The 21801-nt window shown below is 37.5% G+C and overlaps 1 pseudogene; it reads left to right on the top strand.

The window, feature by feature from the left end:
- Positions 1 to 1044: 1044 nt before the first annotated feature.
- Positions 1045 to 20670, top strand: LOC120090592 ((+)-gamma-cadinene synthase-like; annotated as a pseudogene).
- Positions 20671 to 21801: the final 1131 nt, after the last annotated feature.

The raw sequence follows: 21801 nt of genomic DNA, 5'->3' as shown, positions 1-21801 counted from the left end.
CTTTGTGTAAACTGTGATAGGCCCCATACAGGAGTATGTTATGGCAATAGGAATGTGTGCTTCCAGTGCGGACAAGCGGGGCATTTCAAGAGAGATTATCCCCAGCTAAGTCATAGAGCCCAAGGTCGAACTCGGGGATTCAGTTAACCAAACGCAGACCTTGCGTTGTATTTACTGTATGGGTTTGTCCTAAATAAATGTGAGAAATGTGTTATTTACACTAAATTGTTGTGCCTGTACAAGAGATGCAAAAGAGTTGAGTGGTGAATGATGGATCATGCGAAAATGGAATTTAAGTTAAGTGGATGCGTCGGTCTAAGAGAGTGTACACAACTAGGATATGATATGGATGAAATTGAGTGATTTGCTTATCTTTTGCTTATGCATTAGACTTCATTCAACATTTCTCAACGCGAATGACATACAAAGCCTATCTCTAGGATGCATGCGTCTAACACAAAATGCAATAGACACCAGTGAGTCTATCTCTAGCTATACTAGACGTCCTGCTTAATGCAACTTAGTTATTCTTTCGAACAATCTAAGTTAAAAGATGTTTTACCAATTTGTCAAATTGACTTGAGCTTTTGAATGAAATTTTGCATAAAGTATTAATGCATTCAACATAAAAAAGAAATAAACAATGGCAAGTATGATGGATCAAACATATGAATTTTATAAAGAAACAGAGTCTTTACAAAAGCGATACTTAATCAAATGGAATGAAGTGATAAATGAGAAGAAGGAAACTGAGTCAAGCCAAAGAATACAATCTCATGTATTTCTTTGGCTCAATCTCGTTGTGTACAATCACTTGTTTAGGACTTGGATGGAGTATCTTTCTCAAGAGTAGCTTCCTTTGCTCCCTGACCGATGGTGGTGGTGGTCTCAACCCTTCTGATCGTCTAGCACCACAGTACAACCTCTATAGAACTAAAACTATGAATACAATATACAGAGAGTAAGGATCTTGATAATTTTCGAACTCCTTTATTATGGAGGGACTTCATCTATTTATAGGCGTTGGTCACGTCCACTTGGTGAATGGGCAGCATTAAAGTCCATGCCCTTGTCAGCATTAAAGTTCATGCCCTGATTAGCCGCCTCACTCTCGGAAGCTTTTCAGATGCCGCCTGCTGCGTGGAAGCTTTTCAGACGCCACCTCTGCAGGTACCCATACTTGCAAGTGGTGATGTGACACAATCAGCCTGGAGCAATGAATCTTCTCTGCGTTGAACTCCCTCCGATGCATGGCCCATGCGTTAGAGCTTTTCCTGCGGCACTTCTCTAATGCTTTAACGTTAATCCTTGCGTTGAAATCCTGCAATACAGTGCGTTAGTGTCGCGATATTTAGTAACAGAACTTCTTTTGATTTGAAAATGAAATCCCAACTCCCTATTTATAGGCGTTCAAATTGCTCGTGGGATCCCAACTCCAGAATTTCTCTTAATCGACACCTAGATTTTAATTGACGTTTTTCCTTACGTCTTCAAGCTTTGTTTGTATTCAAATTAGGGTTTTTACATGCATAATCCACGAGAACATAGCCAAATTCAATGCATATACACTTGTCCGATCGTTCGATGCATAGGCGAGGCCCTTCGATCGCGTGGGCGTGACGTTCGAATGCAGCACCGGACAAGGCGTGGCTGACACACGGGCTGCTCTCGCTCTCTCGCACTTTCTCGCTGGTCTCGCTCTCTCCACTCTCGCTCTCGCCCATTTCCTCTCCAATCTCGCTGGTCTCGATCTCTACACGTTTTTCCCAGATTTTCCCCAAAATAATTTCCCACATTTTTCTCAGTTCTTCAATCCTTTCTTCATCCATAACGCATTTCACATAACTTTTCTATACTTAGCCGAAATTTCCCCAAATTTTCCAAACTTAATTTCCATATTATTCCACACTAGCTCAACCTACTTATCATTTTTCCCCAACTTTCCCAACTCAATTCCATATTTTTCTTTTCAAATCCACATTCTTTCTTCACCATTCCACACTAACTTTCTCATCAACATACTTATTATACAAATTTAATTTCAATTTTATCAATTAAAGTTCAACTTAAATTATTTAAGGAAAATCTACTTTAACACTTAGAAATTTCCTTCCCTTTAACATAGGATTTAACTTTCACTTAGTTAATTCCTTTTATCACTTGCTTAAGTAAAGAAAATAGAAATCCGAGTTTCACAGGAAATATACCAACAAGATCCTTCCCACAATGAGACTTTGCTTAAATTCTCAAAACTAGACTTCAATATATTACAAAAACTTCACCAAAAGGAGCTATGTGAAATCTGCAGGTACTCCTACCATTATAATATACTTCCATTTTTGTATCAAGCAAAATAACTCTAATGGACCTTATTGACATTATTTGTAGATGAGAACAGTTATAATATGTTTCTATTTATTATTATTTTTTTTTTTTTTAAGTATCACGATGGGTGCAAGGGGTATCGAAACTCCAACTATAGGAAGAAAGGTTTTGGTAACAATCATAGTTTAATACCCCATTTGGGATTTGCATTTGCAATCCTAAAAAGTAATTGAGGAAAAATCTTAACCACCTACCTTCTTTGATAAATCAAATTATTAGTTAATATAAGAGAATTGGTAAATCAAATTATTAGTTAATATAAGAGAATCACTTCTAAATTTTAACAATACTGTTAAAACTTTTAGATTCAAAGTTTTCTAAAACTTTGTTAATTTGTTAACAATTTAAATAAATATGTTATAACAATATTCATCTATATTAATATATTTTGTCATATCTATTTTCAAATTTTAATAATAATTATGTTTAAATTTTATCAAATAATTTTGATGAAACTAAATTAGTTAAAATTTAAATCATATGCAATTAAAAAAATATTGTAACAAGTTATAAATTAATTATCAAAATGAAAACAAGTAAAATAATGAACCTATTTTGATTCATATAACTCAACCATACCAATTTAATATTAATTTACCAAACACCTTCACTAATTTTTTAATTTAAAATTAAAATTTGCAAATATTATTTGCTTCTTTTGACCGTTCATTTTTGTAAAAGACACAGTACACAATGATTATTTTAAAGAGAAAATTTTAATGATAGAAAAAGTATCAAATTATTTATAGAAATAACAAGAAAAAAAAATAATGGATGTGCGCTAATAGATTTCTATTAACGTCTATGTTTAACAATGTACATGATTTCTTCTCTAAAACAAAAATCAAAGGAATAAACTATTCATGCAAAAGTTAATCAAGAATCCATTTCATTTTAGCTGTCTTTTTTATTCTTTTCTTTTATTTAGTTTTTTTAATACAAATGGGTATGAAAGTTTAAACGTAACATTGGACGTGAAAATTCTTCAAAAGTACAATACTTATTCAGATGATTTTTCAAAATATTGATTTCGTATTGTGAGGTAATACAACTTTTTTTTTTTTATTTCGACAATATGTAGGATGAGGAAATCAAACATCTATATCAAGGTCGGTATTAGTATTCAAAACCTGATTTGGTTTATTAAAATTAAATATTGGTAAAAGAGTAGACAAGAAAAGATGGAAGAAATTGGATGCTTAGAGCCTGATTTTCAAAAACGAAAAACTAAAAGTCAAATAGCTACTTAACCGCAACTAAGTTGATATATGATTTGACTAAAAGGTATTATTAATATTTTTTATTCCTTGCATCTAATAATCAATGTTGATTGTATGATGATTATGTTAGAGTTAACATGCAAGAGGCGGATGCAATTAAGATCTTAAGTACTCTAATTCCATCAATTTTAACAATCTAGCAAGCATGTTCATATGAAAAAAAAAAAAAAAAAATAGGGTTTCATAAATTATACATTTGTTGAACTCCTCAATTATTGAAATCCTGCTTAAATATTCATACTAAAACCTTGTAGACCACCACTTTATCTTCCCTACTATTCTCTAAGAACTTAGATTCGATGATGGAACCTAAAATGAGGTTGAATCGTGAAGGAATTTTAGAGAACTTTTCCAGATTTTGAATCAATGGTCTAGAGAGAACATCTTCTCTTCCAACCTTCAATTGCATCACTTTCTCAGCAAATGTTTTTCCTGTTTTATTCTTCTTTAACATGTAATTTCATTTCTTAGGAGTTTAACATAAATCCCACTTAATTTGAATGGTAAAATTAATATTTAAAGTGGGAAAATCCCACTTAGGGTATTTTCCCATTTTCAATTGAACTTTTCAATTTTAAATTTAAAATTCAATTTTTGTTGTTGAATTTGGAACCACCACTAATTTTTTTGAAGATTTTTGGGCACAAAAGTGGATTGTCCGACACCTGCAAAGGTTAACTTCTGTGGATTTTGATAAGATTCAAGGCTTTACAACTCTTCCAAATTGAGAATAATTTCTACAAATTACGTTGTTAAGTTTTGTTGGTGATTTTTGACACATGATTGAGTATTCAGGAGTTTGTGTTTATTTTTGTCCTCAATGCCACCACACGAACTGAAGGTAAAATCTTGCAGTCCTCCAATTTGAAGAGCTTTAGCTTCACTGAGCTTAAAGTAGCCACCAGGAACTTTCGTCCAAATAGTGTTGTAGGAGAAGGTGGCTTCGGTTCTGTTTTCAAGGGCTGAATTGATGAGCGTTCTTTTGCTGCTGCCAAACTCGGCACCCGAATGGTCATTGAAGTCAAAAGGCTCAACCAAGATGGTTCTTAAGGGCACAAAGAGTGGTTGGTGAGTTAGCCCCTCAAAATAACACTTTTAAGATGTATCCTTCTTGTACTTGATGTGTACTTTTCCACATTAGCTTTCCTTAGCAAATAATTGATGCTCTGTAAGACACTAACACTAAATGTAAAATGGGAGGTTAAATAGAAAAATCCTAAGCAAGGATAGTGGGGCAAAGAGAGAAAAACACAAAAAATTATCCAAAAAGGTGACTAAAAATCTAAACGCCTATGAAGGGCTTAAAACATATTGGACGCAATAAAGCATGGAGGATGGAAGTAAGAAAACTTGAAAAATGGCTAAGGGTTGCATACAACCAACGGAAAGGCATACATGAGCCATGCAGACACAGGCAGGAAGCATGCGTCGAGTGAGCATGCTAGGTGCAGGCCATGCGTTGAAGCCAAGCGCACAGGCCATGCACCAAGCACGCACCCATGCGTCGAGGATAAGCGCACAGGCTATGCGTCAAAGCGCGCAGCCCATGCATCGATGGTGTATGCCGAGTGTCACAATCGCTCTTTCGGAAGCTTCTCTTAGCGATTGTGCGGCACTTGTTTCCGCTCACGAACAAGTCAACGAACTCAAATACGGACTGCCGGTGGCACACCGAGTGCCTCTTGCAACCTCCACCCCCATTTTAGGAAAAACGGTTTTAGAAAACGGGTTTGGAGAAAAGGTTTTCGTAAGAAGTTTTTGTAAGTGTGAATTAAGAAAGAAAGATTGTAGTAGACTAGAAAGCAATAAGCAAAAACAACAGCTTTATAGAGTACTACTCCGGGTATGAGGAATTGATGGTTAGTCTTATCCCCATATAGTGCATTCTGAACAAAAAGCCAACTGGCTCCCTTGCATATGCAAAAGGGCGAGTGGTCACTTACAATGAAAATGTAAAGAAAGCAAGCTAACTAAGCTAATACAATACAAGATATAAAAGTATGCTAGAAGGGGGTTGGATCGGGCATGCGGCCATGGGCAACAAGCCCTGGACAAGCATGACCGTGACATTCTCCCCCACTTAATTGGTTGACGTCCCCATCAACTGACCTTGTTCAAAATCTGCGATGGTTGGAGCTGCATTCTTCAAATCTTCAGCCCACTCCCAACTGATCTCTTCGTCGGGGAGATCCTTCCATTTCACTAAGAACTCTGTCAGTTCTCGTCTGGGCGTTAGTTTGGGGATGATAGCTAGAGGAGATATTTAGTGTTGACCCCAATATTTTGAAGAATTCTGTCCAGAATGTCCCAGTGAATCTTTCGTTCCGATCGCTAACAATGCTCGCGGGGACGCCCCATAATTTCATGATGTGTTTGAAGAACAGCTGGGCAGTCATCACGGCTGTGCACATTTTCGGCGTTGGGATGAAAGTGGCATATTTTGAGAACCGGTCGATGATAACAAGGATCGATTCGAACTCTCCCACCTTGGGCAAATGGGTAATGAAGTTGAGAGACACGCTCTCCCATGGTCTAGAGGGCACAGGTAGGGGTTCCAGCAGACCCGCTAATTTTGCCCTTTCGATCTTGTCTTGTTTACAGACAAGGAAAGTCTTGGTAAATTGCATGACATCGTCTCGAAGGCTTGGCCAATAGTAGCCTTGTTTCAGAAGGGCATAAGTCCTCTGCCAACCATTATGTCCTGCCCACAGTGTGTCATGACACTCCTTCATCAGCGACCTTCGTAACTCCCCGGATCTGGGGATGTAAAAGCAATTGCCCTTGGTGTATAGTAGATCGTCTTCCACCCAAAACTGGCGTGTCTTCCCCTCTTTGGCCAACTGTATGATGGCCTGCACCGCTGTGTCATTTGTCAAGTGAGTTTTGACAGTTTCTCATACTGTTGCACTCAAAGTACTTGCTTGTAAGCGGGCGAACATGCACAGGGCCGCATGTTCGCTCTTTCGGCTAAGAGCATCGGCCGCTTGGTTACTTTTCCCCGGTCTATGTTAAAATTGGAAGTCGAACTCCGCTAGACACTCCTGCAACCGTGCCTGTTTCGACGACAACTTCGGTTGGTTGAAGAAGTGACAAATGGAGTTGTTGTCGGTCTTGACCACGAACTTGGCCCCCAAGAGATACTATCTCCATGCCCTCAAGCAGTGAACTACTGCTAACATCTTTTTCTCGGAGGCGGCATACCTCCATTCGACATCATTTAGTTTCCTACTCTCATACGCGATGGGGTGTCCGTCTTGGAGGAGGACACCACCCAATGCGAAGTCAGAAGCATCAGTCTCTACTTCAAATGGCTTGGTCACGTCGGCAATTCCGAGGACCGGCCCCTCAATCATCACTTTCTTCAAGGCCTCAAAGGCGGCTTAACATTCAGAAGTCCAGCTCCATTGGCTATCTTTCTTCAACAGTTCAGTTAATGGCCCTGTTCTTCTCGAGAATCCTTCTACGAACCGCCTATAGTAATTGGCTAGTCTGAGGAAGGATCGTAATTCGGTCATGGATGATGGTACCCTCCAGTCTCTGATCGCGGCCACTTGCCTTCTTCCATACCAATCCGACCACACTCAATCACATGGCCGAGGAAATTTATGCACTCTTGGGCAAAGGAGCACTTCTCTCTCTTTACATACAACTGATTTTTCCTCAGCTTTTCGAAGACTAGTTGGAGGTGATGTCGATGCTCCCCCAGCGAGGAACTATAGACCACAATTGCATCGAGATACACTACGACGAATTTGTCGAGGTATTCGTGAAACACTTGGTTCATTAAGGTACAGAAAGTTGTTGGAGCATTGGTGAGGCCAAAGGGCATCACGAGGAATTCGAAGGCTCCATATCTCGTGACACAGGTCGTCTTAGGTTCGTCTCCTTCAGCAATACGGACCTGATAATATCCCGACCGTAGGTCCAGCTTCGAGAAATACTTAGCGCCGTGAAGTCGATCAAATAAGTCAGTAATAATAGGAAGGGGATATTTGTTGCGGACTGTGAGCTTGTTCAAGGCCTGATAGTCGATGCACAACTGGAGGCTCCCATCCTTCTTCTTTTAGAACAATACTGGGGCTCTGTAAGGGGCCTTCGCCGGTCTAATAAATCCTGCATCTAGCAATTCGTCTAACTGTTTTCGGAGTTCGGCCAATTTTGGCGGGGCCATTCGATATGCATTCTTGGCAGGCGGGTTTGCCCCTGGTAACAACTCAATCTCATGGTTAATCCCCCTTCGTGGGGGTAAGGACTTGGGCAAGCTTTTAGACATGACATCCCCATACTCTTTCAAGACAAATAGAACGTCTTGGGGATCTCCTCTTCAGTGGATTCAACTAATTCTATCGGGATGGCCATGAACGTGGGTTCACCGTGGGCTAGGCCTCTCTTCAATTGGAGGGCTGAGATCATTCTCACCCCATTTGGCTGCTTGATACTGGCTTGAACTACAGTAGGTGTAGATCCGGTAATGACTAGACATTTGGCGAGGGGCATTGGTATGACTTTATGCTCAAGTAGGAACTTCATCCCCAATACCACGTCGAAATCATCCATCTTGACAATCACGAAGTCAATGAGGCCCTTCCAGTCTCCTAACTTCACTGAAGTTCTCTTCGCTATCCCCGTAATCAGTAGGGCTGCAGAATTCACAGCTTTCATATTCCCTACATCTCTTTCCCAGGTCAAGTTCAGGTGGTGGGCTTCCGTTTCAGCCATGAAGTTATGGGTGGCCCCAGAGTCAATCATAGTGTTCTTGACCGATCTTTGGTTGACCCAAGCGTCCACATACATGAGTCCTTTCTCTAGTGGCTCTGTCGCCTTTCCCATTTTCTTCTGGAGCGCAGATAAGAATTTCAATGCCCTCATCCTGGGATTCTCAATTTTTGCAGCTGGCTCGATTACCGTCTCCTCCAGTTCAACCTTGTCTTCAGAGGCAGAGGCTAATATGGCTTGAAAAGCATTGAACGCGGTTCGATTTGGACATTCGCCCGCCCTGTGTGGCCCTCTACATATGAAACAAGACAGGTGGCGATTGTAATTGTTATGCTGTTGTGGCGGCCCCCGCCAGTTGTTTCCTGATCTCGGTTGGGATGATTTACGGTCCCCCCCTGTGTTCTTGTCTCCTCCCTCAGGTTTGGGAGGACTAGAACGACTGTTTCTGTTTCCCCCATTTGAGAAAGTTGACTGCTTCCTCACATCTTGCGAGTCAGTGCTAAGGTCGTATAGCCGTTCAGCTGCTGCATAGGCAGAGGGGAGATCCTGTACTCTCTGTTCATATAGTTTTGATTTCACCCACGGTTTCAGCCCTTCAACAAAGTAAAAGACCTTGTCTTTTTCAGACATATCTCGTATGTCCAACATGAGTCCTGCAAACTATTTTATGTACTCTCTGATGTTACCCGTTTGCTTCAGCTCTCGGAGTTTTCGTCGAGCCAAGATCTCGACATTTTCAGGGAAGAACTGCGAGTGAAGTTCTTGTTTCAATCTGTCCCAAGTATCAATAGTGCATCGTTCTTCCTGTATGTCTGTAAATCGTGATCTCCACCACAGTTTTGCATCTTGAACCAGATGCATCGTTGCTAGTTTGACTTTCGACTCTTCAGTCATTGTGTTCTTCGCCTTAAAGTATTGCTCAATATCGAAGATAAAATTTTCCAGGACTTTTGCTTCTCGCACCCCACAGAAGGGTTTCGGTTCTGGGATTTTTATTCGACTTAGTGCCATTATTCCTCGAGATGGGGTTTGGTTCCCTACCGCTCGGATGGTGAGATTCACCCTAGCACTCACATCCGCTATCTTGGCTCTGACGACGTCAAGGGCCGACCGAAAGTCTCCAGACAAATCGGTTACCATCTGAAGTATTGCTTTTTGGGAGCTGTCCAACTCTTCGACGCACTCCTCTATGTGGGCAACAGAGCCCGGTGAGTTATCATCACGTTCAAAGCTGCCGGATCGTGTTGTTTTAGTCTCGAGGGTCTCTACCCTCATCATCAATTCTCTGATGGGTAATCTGTCTAAGCGGCCCACTACCACATCAATTCCATCGGCTTTCTCAGCAACTTCTTGTAGCCGAGTCTCGAGGAAATGGACACTATCCGGGACCTCTCTCAGGTAGAGCATTTGCTCTTCCATCTCTACAAACCTATCCACATGGGACTTATTCAGGTTTTTCGTTGCCGACATGATCACTGATCTTCCCTCTGTGAGCCAACCTGGCTCTGATACCAACTGTCACATTCGCTCTTCGGAAGCTTCTCTTAGCGATTGTGCGGCACTTGTTTTCGCTCAAGAACAAGTCAGCCAACTCAAATACGGACTGCCGGTGGCACATCGAGTGCCTCTCGCAACCTCCACCCCCGTTTTAGGGAAAACGGTTTTAGAAAACGGGTTTGGAGAAAAGATTTTCGTAAGAAGTTTTTGTGAGTGTGAATAAAGAAAGAAAGATTGTAGTAGACTAGAAAGAAATAAGCAACAACAACAGCTTTATAGAGTACTACTCCGGGTATGAGAAAGTGATGGTTAGTCTTATCCCCATATAGTGCATTCTGAACAAAAAGCCAACTGGCTCCCTTGCATATGCAAAAGGGCGAGTGGTCACTTACAATGAAAATGTTAAGAAAGCAAGCTAACTAAGCTAATACAATACAAGATATGAAAGTATGCTAGAAGAGGTTTGGATCGGGCATGCGGCCATGGGCAACAGGCCCTGGACAAGCAAGGTCGTGACACCGAGCGCGCAGCCCATACGTCGATGGTGTATGCCAAGCGCGCAGTCCATACGTTGATGGTGTATGCGAAGCGTACAGCCATGCATCGATGGTGTATGCCGAGTGCCCTGCCTATGCATCGAACGGGCAAGAGGGCAAGCCATCGTATGCATTGAAGCACTGTCAAGTCTACCAAGTAGCCATGTGTCGATGCGCTATGCCAAGCCCATGCCCATGCGGCGAGACACGCCCATGTGGCAGAGAGTGCCTATGCGGCCGAGCATGCCTATACGGCCAAGCGCGCAAGCGCCTAGGCAGCACACCATGCGTCGATGATGAGCACTATGCCTCCATGCTTAGTAGGCCGAGCAAGCACCACCTAGCAAGCCATGCGTCGAGGGTGAGCGGCCACCCTATGGTTGGGGATGGCCAACTCATGTGTTGGCTAAGTGGGACTTTGATGAAGGAAAGGTGAATTGCTATGCGTTAAGGATAAAAGGTAAGGCTAATTGATGGAAAACTTCAAGGGAGAATGCCAAGAGTATACGAGTATAAGTCTTAAATAATTTAAGTAGAGAAATATGTGAAGTATTTAAGTAATTTAGGTGGAAAAAGGAAGATCACATAAAATTCTAGTAGGAGGTGGCTAAAGGAGATTTCATGCAATTGAAGTCTTATCACCTCAAGCAGGAGGTGGGTGAAGGAGATTTCATGTAAAAAAAGGAGATTTTGGCTGGCAAGCTGAAATGAGAACAACTCAGGACTAGGCTAAGGCTAGGCTGGGTAGACTAAGTGTTGGCAGCTCTAAAGTGAGACAAATGGGAGTTGTGTTGTCAACATGGGGTGAGTTTGAAATGGCTATAAATAGAGGGGTTGGGCAAGGGGATTTCATTCATACCATCACTTAAATCGTATGTTGAGAGCATATTTAGAGAGTTACGTTTGAGTTATTAGGCTGCCAAGTTGATTGGAGATCAAAAGAACCAAGGCTGCGTTGGTGAGGCATTGAGTCAGCCGACCAGCCCACACCTTGCGCGCACGCAGCGCTGCGTTCGTCTGTCCGCGCACGCCTCGCTCGACGCATCCCGCATGCGAGCCCAACGCAGCAGCCTCCCCCATATGGCACATCACGCCTAGCGCACGCCCAGCTCAACGCACGCCCAGCGCAGCACACGCCCAAACGTGCCAGTCCCCCTATGTGGCACAGCATGCCCACCCTACCTACTACCCAACGCTGAGCTGCCTACCACGGTCCAAATAACCTCTAAAGAGGCGTTTGGGATTTTGGCTAAAATTGAGTAGGGTAAGCTGGTATTTTCATTATATAATAGTATTTTGACTAGTTTGACATTATTTATTGATAAAACAAATATTAATTGAGGAATTTCCATTGATATGGAGTCATTCTCAGGGAGGTATTCTCAAGGTGATTTTTAGTGGAAAAACTTGCGTACGGTGAGTGTTTACTTAGTTTTATGCATTAATATATGGATAAATGCATATGTAAGTGCCAAATGCATGCTTATGATGATTATGCTATTGCCATGATATTGTTTGTGAAATTGCTATGGAAATTGAGATTATACCCAGATTACATAAGTTAGCATGCTTAATAAAAGGTGCTTGGCAGGAAAATATAGTCGGCCTTGGTCGGAGGAAAATAATAGTCGGTGACGACCGGTGGGAAATATAGTCAAGTACCTAAGCATGACTAGCAGGAAAAAAATTGACGATGTGCACATTGGCGGGAGAAGTGGGTTATAGGAAAGTTTCCATAAAAAGTTGTATGTGATTGATAATATGTCCATGATATGAGCATGCCACATATAGCATGGAACTGGAGGATGATAATTGAATGAATGTACACATGATCATGCATAGATTATACTAGAATTGTGATTATGTGATTGCTGTCCCAAAAATATGTTTTGCAAAGTGATTATTATTCTAAAAGAACCACTCACTGGGCTTAGTAGCTCACACTCTTCCAAATATTTTCTTATATCCCCCCCCCCCCCCTCCCCCAGGTAGCAAAGCAGAGTGTTCAGGAAGGAGTCTACTAACCACCAACACACCAGGACTTGGTAAATTCTCAGGGCACGGCTCGGATCATGTAATAAAGAATATAGGAAATTGAACTATGTGTATGAAAGTTAGATAGAGTGTTGTAAACATGTTGAAGTCTTTAATAAATAAGGGGGGAAATGTTAAATTTTAATATTGTCTTAGAATACTACTGGTGTTCCCTCACGCTCCCTTCCAAGTCTTAGGGGCTAAAGCTCGGGAAGGGGTGTGACATGCTCTTAGTGTAACTATCTGTTAGTCGGTTTATGCTTTATGGATCCACTTATTATCTTATGTTTCGTTTCTTTGCATAGGCCGAAGTGAATTTTCTAGGTCAACCTTCTCACTGTCACCTTGTTAGGTTGGTTGGATATTGCATGGAAGATGAACATCGTTTGCTAGTTTACGAATTCATGCCTCGAGGGAGCTTGAAAAATCATTTATTTCAAAGTGAGTTTTTTCTTATCAGCAACCCTCTGATTCTACTTAAGCAAAAGGACTTCATTAATTTTAGATCTTTGCATAATCCAGGGGATTCTATTTCAAACCTCTTTCCTAGAGCCTACGTTTAAAGGTTGCATATGTGTTAAAATCCTATTTAGTATTTACGAGTTTCTACAAATTAATTTGTTTATCATTAACTTTTTTGAGTTTATGTTTAATCATTTATGTGTGCTTTTGTGTTTATGTTTATGCATTTTGTCAAATAGAATTTGAGATTTATTAGTCTTTCCTCTTAGTTTGAAAACATTTAGGATGGAAGTAAAAAGACAATTTAGTTTAAATTGGGTGTGGCGATGCTGACAATTCATTGGAAAAAAGCTAGGTGTGGTGAAACTGACGAAGAGACTTCATGTGTATTTAAGTTCAAAAAGACAATTCTTTAGGGTTAATTTTAAGGTTTCAGAGTCTTGTACTTATTATAGTTAGCAATTTTGTTTATCTTTGCAAGTTGAATATAGTTTGTGGTGGGATTAATAATTATATTACTTTTGTTCGAGTAAATTAGTCTTGTACTTATTACTTTTATTATATCTATAATGTCGGTTTTTGGCTAACATTATAGCCTAGTGTTGTGCTAATGATAACAGGTTTATGTATTAAATTGAATATTATTTTTTTAATTAATGAAATACATTTAACGACATTTACATATGTTGCAAAAGATACTTGCAATAACCATTGATCCACATTTAGCAACAATTTTATATGTTGCTAAAACTTAACCTTTAGAGACGAATTTTCAACATCGCTGTATAATACAAATAGCAACAAAATGAGTGTTGCTAAAAGTTTAGTAACGTGGTAGCATCAATAAAAGTCACGTTTTAGCGGCGCGTAGTAAGTATGTCACTCAAACTTTCGACTACGTGGCTATCGCGACACTCACAGTGACACGCCTCTATGTGTTGCTAATACTTTTAGCAGCGTTTAGCAATGCATTTTACTCGCCACCGAAAGATATTTTTCTTGTAGTGATACAACATAAGAGTGTGAAAGTGCAGAGAAACTGGAGAGGGACTAATGGGGAATTCAGAGTATTGGCTAAGTGTCAGGACCTTAGCTCTTGAGCATCGACGGTCGACCAAAGCCTTGGGTTGACCAATGCCAAGACATGCGCATGAGATTTATTTATGTAAATCTCATCCATATAATTAGTATTCAAATCATATTCAAATACTTAATTCCTCTCAAAATAAACTTTATATTATAATGAAATTAATTTTATCACATATAATTAATTTAATTTAAATATATCATATATAATTAATTACCTCAATTAATTTGAACAATTATAATTAATCCAAAATTAATTCTTAATAATCTCTGTTGAGCTATAAATGAGATCTTCTGGACCTGTAGATTGAAACTTGAATGGTACTTGAATAATTAATTAAACTCATTTAATTAATAATTAAATTATTCAACATCCATTAACTACTGGTCACTCTACTAATGACCAGCAACTGCACTCTTCACACTACAGATATATTTTTGTGTCCATTAGATATAACCAGTGAACAATGCGATAACCCTTCACAAATTGCTTGTAAGTATAGCTGGGCCAAAATTACTGGGTTGCCCTTGTATTTACATTTAACACCTTAAGTACCACTGATCTCTCTAAAGAACAATAAGTCATGTCCAACTATGTACAAAGAGAGTCGTATTCATAGTGTCACCAAGATAAGTTATCCTGTCTTATACATCTACTACAGACCATTTAGGTTATCGCTTAAACATGATCCACCTGTATGTCTCTACATAATGTTTAAGCTACAAAAGATAACCTTGGATGTTAGTTTATTGGTTTTGTGAATTAATGCTACTACATGTCGTATTAAATAAATAAATCATTTATACATGTCATAAATAGGCAATGAAAGATATGGATGAAGACCAATGGATAAAAGTCATGGCCTCGAAATGGAATCTATGTACTTCAATTCGGTGTGGGAACTTGGAGATCAACTAGAAGGGGTAAAACCTATTGGTTGCAAGCTAGTAAGGTACCGACCTACAAAGCTAGACTCGTGGCAAAAGGGTTTACCCAAACAAAGCGGTGGACTATGAAGAAACATTCGCTCTAGTTTCCATGATCAAGTCGATTAGATTACTTTTTTTCATTGTTGCTTTTTATGACTATGAAATATTGCAAATGGCTGTCAAGACAGCGTTTCCGAATGGTTATCTTGAATAGAGCATCTATATGTCTCAACCAAAGGGGTTTATAGAGCAGAGTGAATAGCAAAAGGTTTCCAAGCTTAAAAGATCCATTTATGAGTTGAAACAAGTATCTTGATCCTAGAATATAAGATATGACACTGCGATCAAATCTTATGGCTTTGAACAAAATGTTGATAAACCTTGTGCTTACAAGAAAACTGTCAACAAGACTATAGCTTTTCTAGTTTTATATCTTGGTGATATTCTACTTGATGGAAATGAAGTAGAATTCCTCGCTAACGTTAAGAGATGACTAACATTGCAAATTCAAATGAAAAATTTGGGAGATGTACAATATGTTCCTGGAATTCAAATAGTTCAAAATCGCAAGACTAGAAAAGCGTTATCTCAGGCATCTTATATAGACAAGATGTTGTCTAAGTATAAAATTCAAAATCCCAAAGAGAGGTATCTTACCTTTCAGGCATAGAATTCATTTGTTTAAGGAACAATGTCCTAAGACATCTCAAGAAGTTGAGGTTATGAAACGAATTCCTTATGCATTAGCAGTTGGAAGTTTGATGTATGTTATGTTGTGTACATGCCTCGACATATGCTATGCAGTTAGAATCATCAGCACATATCAGTCCAATCCTATATATGATCATTGGACTACCGTTAAGAACACCCTCAAATATCTTCAGAGAACGAAGGACTATGTGCTCGTGTATGGTGCTAAAGATTTGATCGTTATAGGATACACTAATTCTGATTTTCAGACCGATGTAGATTCAAGGAAATCAACTTCGGGATCGCTATTCTCTTTGAATGGAAGAGCTATAGTATAGAGAAGTATCAAGCAAAGTTGTATTACTGACTTTAACATAGAAGCGGAATATGTAGCTGCGTGTGAGGTAGCCAAGGAGGCAGCATGGCATAGATAGTTCTTGACTGATTTGGAACTAGTTCCAAATATGCACTTGTCGATCACTCTCTATTGTAATAACAGTGGAGCAGTTTTAAATTCCAAAGAACCAAGAAGCCATAAGTGTGGAAAGCACATCGAGTGCAAGTACCATCTCATAAGGGAGATCGTATACCGAGGAGACATTATCGTCTCGTAGATAGCCTTAGAAGACAACTTAGCTGATCCTTTTATAAAAGCCCTTAGGCTAAAGTATTTGAGGGTCACTTAGTAAGACAAGGAGTACGAGATAGATAAATCTAGGGCAAGTGGGAGAATTATTGGGTATTCCATGCCCTAGTTTATTATTTATTCTCTCATACTCAGCATTATATATATTTGTATATATGTAAACCCACTGGATTTTTAGTCTATGTGAGATTTTATTAGGTTGTATGTTCTAAAACTCGCAGTTTGAAAGATTAAACATATTATATTTGCAACAAAAATATTATTGAAGTTTTGTTCAATAAAATTGTTATTCAATATGTAAATTGCAATAAATCAAATAAACTAAGATCCATGGTTGTTACATGAGTTCTTTGACTTTATATGGAGACATAAGAGTGGATCAAGTTCGAGAAGATAACAAAAATTGTCTATATTATATGGATAAGGGTGGGTACCTTATTCTGGAAACACTATTAGATATGGCTCACTTTGTATTTAGTACATATGATGTAATTCTGAATCGATAAAAGAGTTTGTATAAGATCAAACCAAAAAATAAGTCACTCTTACTTTATAACGTTGTTTATTGTTTAAGACTGACTATTTCAAAGCGATGACCTATGTAACTAGATCTTAATCCTGAGCTAACTATGAACTCCTGTTTATTTGGGATTATCCTTAGATTTTCATGGGTGAGGGTTGATCCAACAATTTTCATGGGAGGGGTAAAAAAATTTTTGACCCTGTTTTTATTACGAACAATCTGTGAAGGGTCGACTTACTAATTATGGTTAAATCAAGTAGACAGAAATATATCGACAGTGAGGGGAATGCAACTACTGGTCTTTAGTAGAGTGACCTATTAGTTAACTATTAGGTTAAAGAGTTTAGTCGGTAATCTCAGATCATTGGAGCCCATGATCTGTAAGTCCATTAAGTCCCCGTACTAGCTCATAAATGGACTAAACTTTAGAATCGTGTGATGAGTAAATTTGAAGCGTTCAAATACAAATTAAGGGAATTAGTAATTATACACGATATAGTTACATGTTTAATTATCAAATTAAACGAAATTGAAAAATTAGAAAATATTTACATTTGATTTAAATATTAATTACATGAATAGAGATTCATGTTGGAAAAATGGTGTTTAATTAATATAATATTAAATTATTTTAATTAATTAAAGTTGTTTAATTAAGTATTTGAAATTAATTTTATTTAAAATTAATTGTTAGAATTAATTTTGTTTAAAATTAATTATTAATTATTAGTTATTGAATTAATATTATTGTTTTTACATTTTATCATTTTGAAATTTGATTTCAATCACTTAAAATAAGCTTCTAACCTAAACATAACCATAATTAAAGGTTCCAAAGCTAAATTTCCAGCAACGAAATTGAATCTAAAGGGTTTCAAAACTTTAAATACATACCAAGAACGTGCCAAGATCTTTCGAATCTTGTCGTACAATGACCTTAAAGACCCTCAAAACTCCTTTCTGTTGAAAGCGTTGACGAGCCCACTCTAAATTCACTCTAAATCTCACAAACTTTTAACAGAAGAAACTTGTTCTCTTACAAAACTCAAGAACGCACAAGAGAAGAATATTGTTCTCTTGAAACTCAATTTCTTTTTAAACTTCAATTTGCTTCTATTGATTTTGATTCTTTCCTCTTGCATACAAATGAGGAAAATGAACTCTTTATATAGTACTCAAGAGACACTTCCTAAAAGACACAAAATAAATGAAGTACACGTATACATATCGTTCATGTATTTGAACAATTACATGTATCTAGAAATGCATGTATCTTGAAATTAGAAATGTATCTAGGAATGTGTTATCCATAATGTATCTAGCTTATTAATTTCTAACATGCCCCCTTAAGCTAGAGTTCCATGACTCCGAGCTGCTCTTTCATTTTCAACAATAAGTGTGCTTTAATGCTTTTGTGAATATGTCTGCAATTTGATCTTGTGTCTTGCAATACTTGATATATACTTCTCCATCTTTGATCAATTCTCTTATGAAATGATACTTGATCTATATGTGTTTGCTTCTTCCATGAAAAACTGGATTCTTCAAAAGAAATAGATGATTTATTGTCACAAAACATGACGGTCCCTTTCTCTTGAGGAAACTTCAATTCATGTAGTACCTTTCTAAGCAAAAGTGCTTGACAACTAGCTACAGACAAAGAAATGTATTCAGCTTCCGTTGTTGACAATGCTACAACATCCTGCTTCTTTGATGGCCATGAAAGTGCTCCATAACCAATATTAAATACATACCCAGAAGTACTTTTGAAATCATCAATATTTCCTCCCCAATCACTATCACTGTAGCCAACAATAACGTTATCTACATTCCTTTTTATAAGGGATCCCATGATCAACAGTTCCAAGAATATATCTAAGAACTCTCTTTTCCAGCTTCCCAATGACTTCTCTTTGGTGATGTCATAAATCTACTCAATAAATTTACTGAGAACATAATATCAGGTCTAGTTGTAGTTAAATACATTAAACTTCCAACAAGACTTCTATGGATGGTGGCATCAAAAGCTTCACTATCATCATGCTTGCTTAAGTTTATACCCAGTTCCATAGGAGTACTAGCAGGATAAGCATTCTCTATTTTGAACTTTATCAACAAATCTTTTTCATACTTCTTTTGGGAAATTTAGTGTCTAACCATTCCGTTCTATATGTGTCTTTCCTTTGACATCTTAGTAGGTGGTGGAAGGATCTGGATATCCCAATAAACTTTCCTTTTGCGAGCATACTTTGAAACTCATTTCGGTATTGGAAGGAAAATGTTAACCAAAGTAATCGTAGTTTCTTCAATTTTAGATGATATATATAATGCCTATGGAACATTTGAAGAACTCCAAGTCCTCACTCCAACAATTCAAAGGTCGTTTCATTTCAATTTCAATGCAAATCACTCTTTTAATCTTTCAAAATTTATCTATATGAATAACCCATATCCAAAATCAAGTTGGAGAATTTTGAAACCAATATAATTAATTATGTGTTGGCTAATGTACTCCCTCAGTACATGAAACCTTTTTATATAACAATGTTGTATTTTTATGAGGAATTTAGAGAAGATATAGGGAATGATGAAAGTTCACATCACATTCAAATTGCAAAAGATGGAGTAATGTTTCTTTTTTTTCCTTCACTATCTCCATCCCCTCAATTTATTTATACATTTAAGAGTTCACATTTATTATTAAGTTTTTCAACAGATAAAAAAGCTAGCTGGTTCCTACTTTGAAGAAGCTAAATGGTTAAACAAAAAGTATAAACCAAATTTCAAGGAGTACATGGAATTGGCCTTAACTACCACAGGTTATGCCTTGCTGATAAGCATTTTTCATTCCTTGGCATGGGGGACACAGTAACAAATGAGGTACTTGAATGACTTACTAAAGGACCTCAAATTATTAAAGCCTCAACAATCGTTTGTAGACTCGTGGACGATATTAGTTCCCAAAAGCTATATAGTCGATTGCTTCTCAGCTGGTTTTGAGAAGAAATATTATATGTACATACAATAGGGGCAATTGTAAATATAGAAAGCAGACTAAAGTACTAGTAGATATAGCACATGCAAAAGATGTTGCAGATATAACAAAATTTAGATCAAACTTTTGAAATCTATTAGTGATAGACTATATCATTGTTTATCAGCAATATAGTCTGTCACTGATAGGAGTCTATCATCGATAGAGTCTATAGTTGATAGATCTTGCTATATTTGTGATTCATAAGAAATGTTATTATTCACTTAATTATATGGGCCCTACAAGTGCTACTCATTGTAACTACTCTATCTAATATGGTACTAGAGCCCATTAAACCCAAATGAATATTTCGTTCATGGCAAAATTAGGTTTCAACACAAGAGTAGTGGATCCAATTAAAAGAGATCATCTTAAGGGTGCATGTTAAGAACATCTCACATTAAATGATGAACAAACCTCACAATCTTTACCTGAGATGGAGCCCTGGTTTTATCTAATATCTACTATACTTCGAAAGCTATACATGAACAAAAAAAATTGAACATTTTTTCAAGTAAACTATATTTACTTTGTTTTTGTTTTTCAGTTTGAGCAAGAAAGGGAACATGTTGCTTCTGCTGTTGAATGTCACATGGAGCAATATGGTTGTTCAGAGGAAGAAGCTTGTGTTGAAATTCATAAACAAACGGTTGATGCATGGAAGGACATAAACGAAGCATATCTTCATCCAATTAATGTTCCAATGCCTGTTCTAATCAGTGTTCAAATGCCTATTCTAATGCGTGTTGTGATTTTTTCAAGAGTTATGAACTTGCTTTATTTGGATGAAGATGGATACACGAACTACATTTCTTATCAAATTTCTTCTCGTTGACCCTGTGCCTTGTTAAGTGGACTTAAAGCCCAACTTGGTTGAAGGGCCAAGATTTTTCTTTCAGCAATGAATGAATAGAAGTCATTTGAAAATACAAAATAAGCTAGTTTTATTGCCATATTCGTCCATATGAGCTTATAATATATTCTTATGTGAGTTGAGTAAATATGCGAAAAGTATTGTGTACAAACATTTTTCCCTTCTATAATGTTTTCTTAGTTTGACCCTCGCCCCCATTACGATAAATCCCCTTAACTTTTTAAAAGAAAAAGATGGTTCGTTACGTGGCATTTTGATTGAATATTTGAGTTAATTGCAAAAAAAAATTAAGATGATATAGTTCAAGATACACTCAAGTATTATTTATTTATTTATTCACATAATAGAGGATTGTTCTCCAAAGTTTTAACTAATAGATTTTTTTCCTTTTTCATAAATATTTGTATGAACATAGGTTTCTTGTTTTATGTATACCTCACATGTGTATTATTTTTTTTAAGAAAATGGATATGTTATCCTTTAACCCTATCAAAGTCTAGGTTGTAACTCTTTAATCTCGACACTGTGTAGTTTTGTGCCAAGGTACGTAATTACATAATGGCACAATTGGCATTAGAAATTTAGGTCAATCATAAATTGTCACATCATAATTTAAATTAATAATAAAATTATGCCTATATAAAATTTGAGACCAATTTTAAATTTACATGCGTCATTCAAATTAAATTCTTAGACATGAGAGCTAAGTTAGCGATTTGAATCTACTTTTGTCATATAGCGATTTAAATCAAATCTATTTCAACCGGAGCTTACGAAAAATATGGATTGAACGAATAATCTTAAGTAATTTGAGACTACTAAAAAGAATTAGAATAAGTCCATGGGAAAAAAGTCATGGGTCCCAAGTCAACCATGCCCATTCCTATACATACAAGAAGCCACTTCATTTTGGGCATATAGTCATCCATTTAATCATATTCATTCACTGACATGAATTAGAAGCATGAATATTCAGGTGCATAAGAAAAGTAAGAGAGTTTTAAAGACTCAAGAAAAACAAATACTATATGAAGACAGTTAGAAGACATTTAAAACACATTAGGCTTTATGACTGTTAGAATACCTTTAATCTATTATCTAGGGATTC

Source organism: Benincasa hispida, chromosome 11 (genome assembly GCF_027475165.1).
Source record: "Benincasa hispida cultivar pf3 chromosome 11, pf3_genome.v1.1, whole genome shotgun sequence".
NCBI lineage: Eukaryota > Viridiplantae > Streptophyta > Magnoliopsida > Cucurbitales > Cucurbitaceae > Benincasa > Benincasa hispida.
The sequence above is the reverse complement of the archived record's forward strand: the minus strand, read 5'-3'. Positions and strand labels throughout refer to the sequence as shown.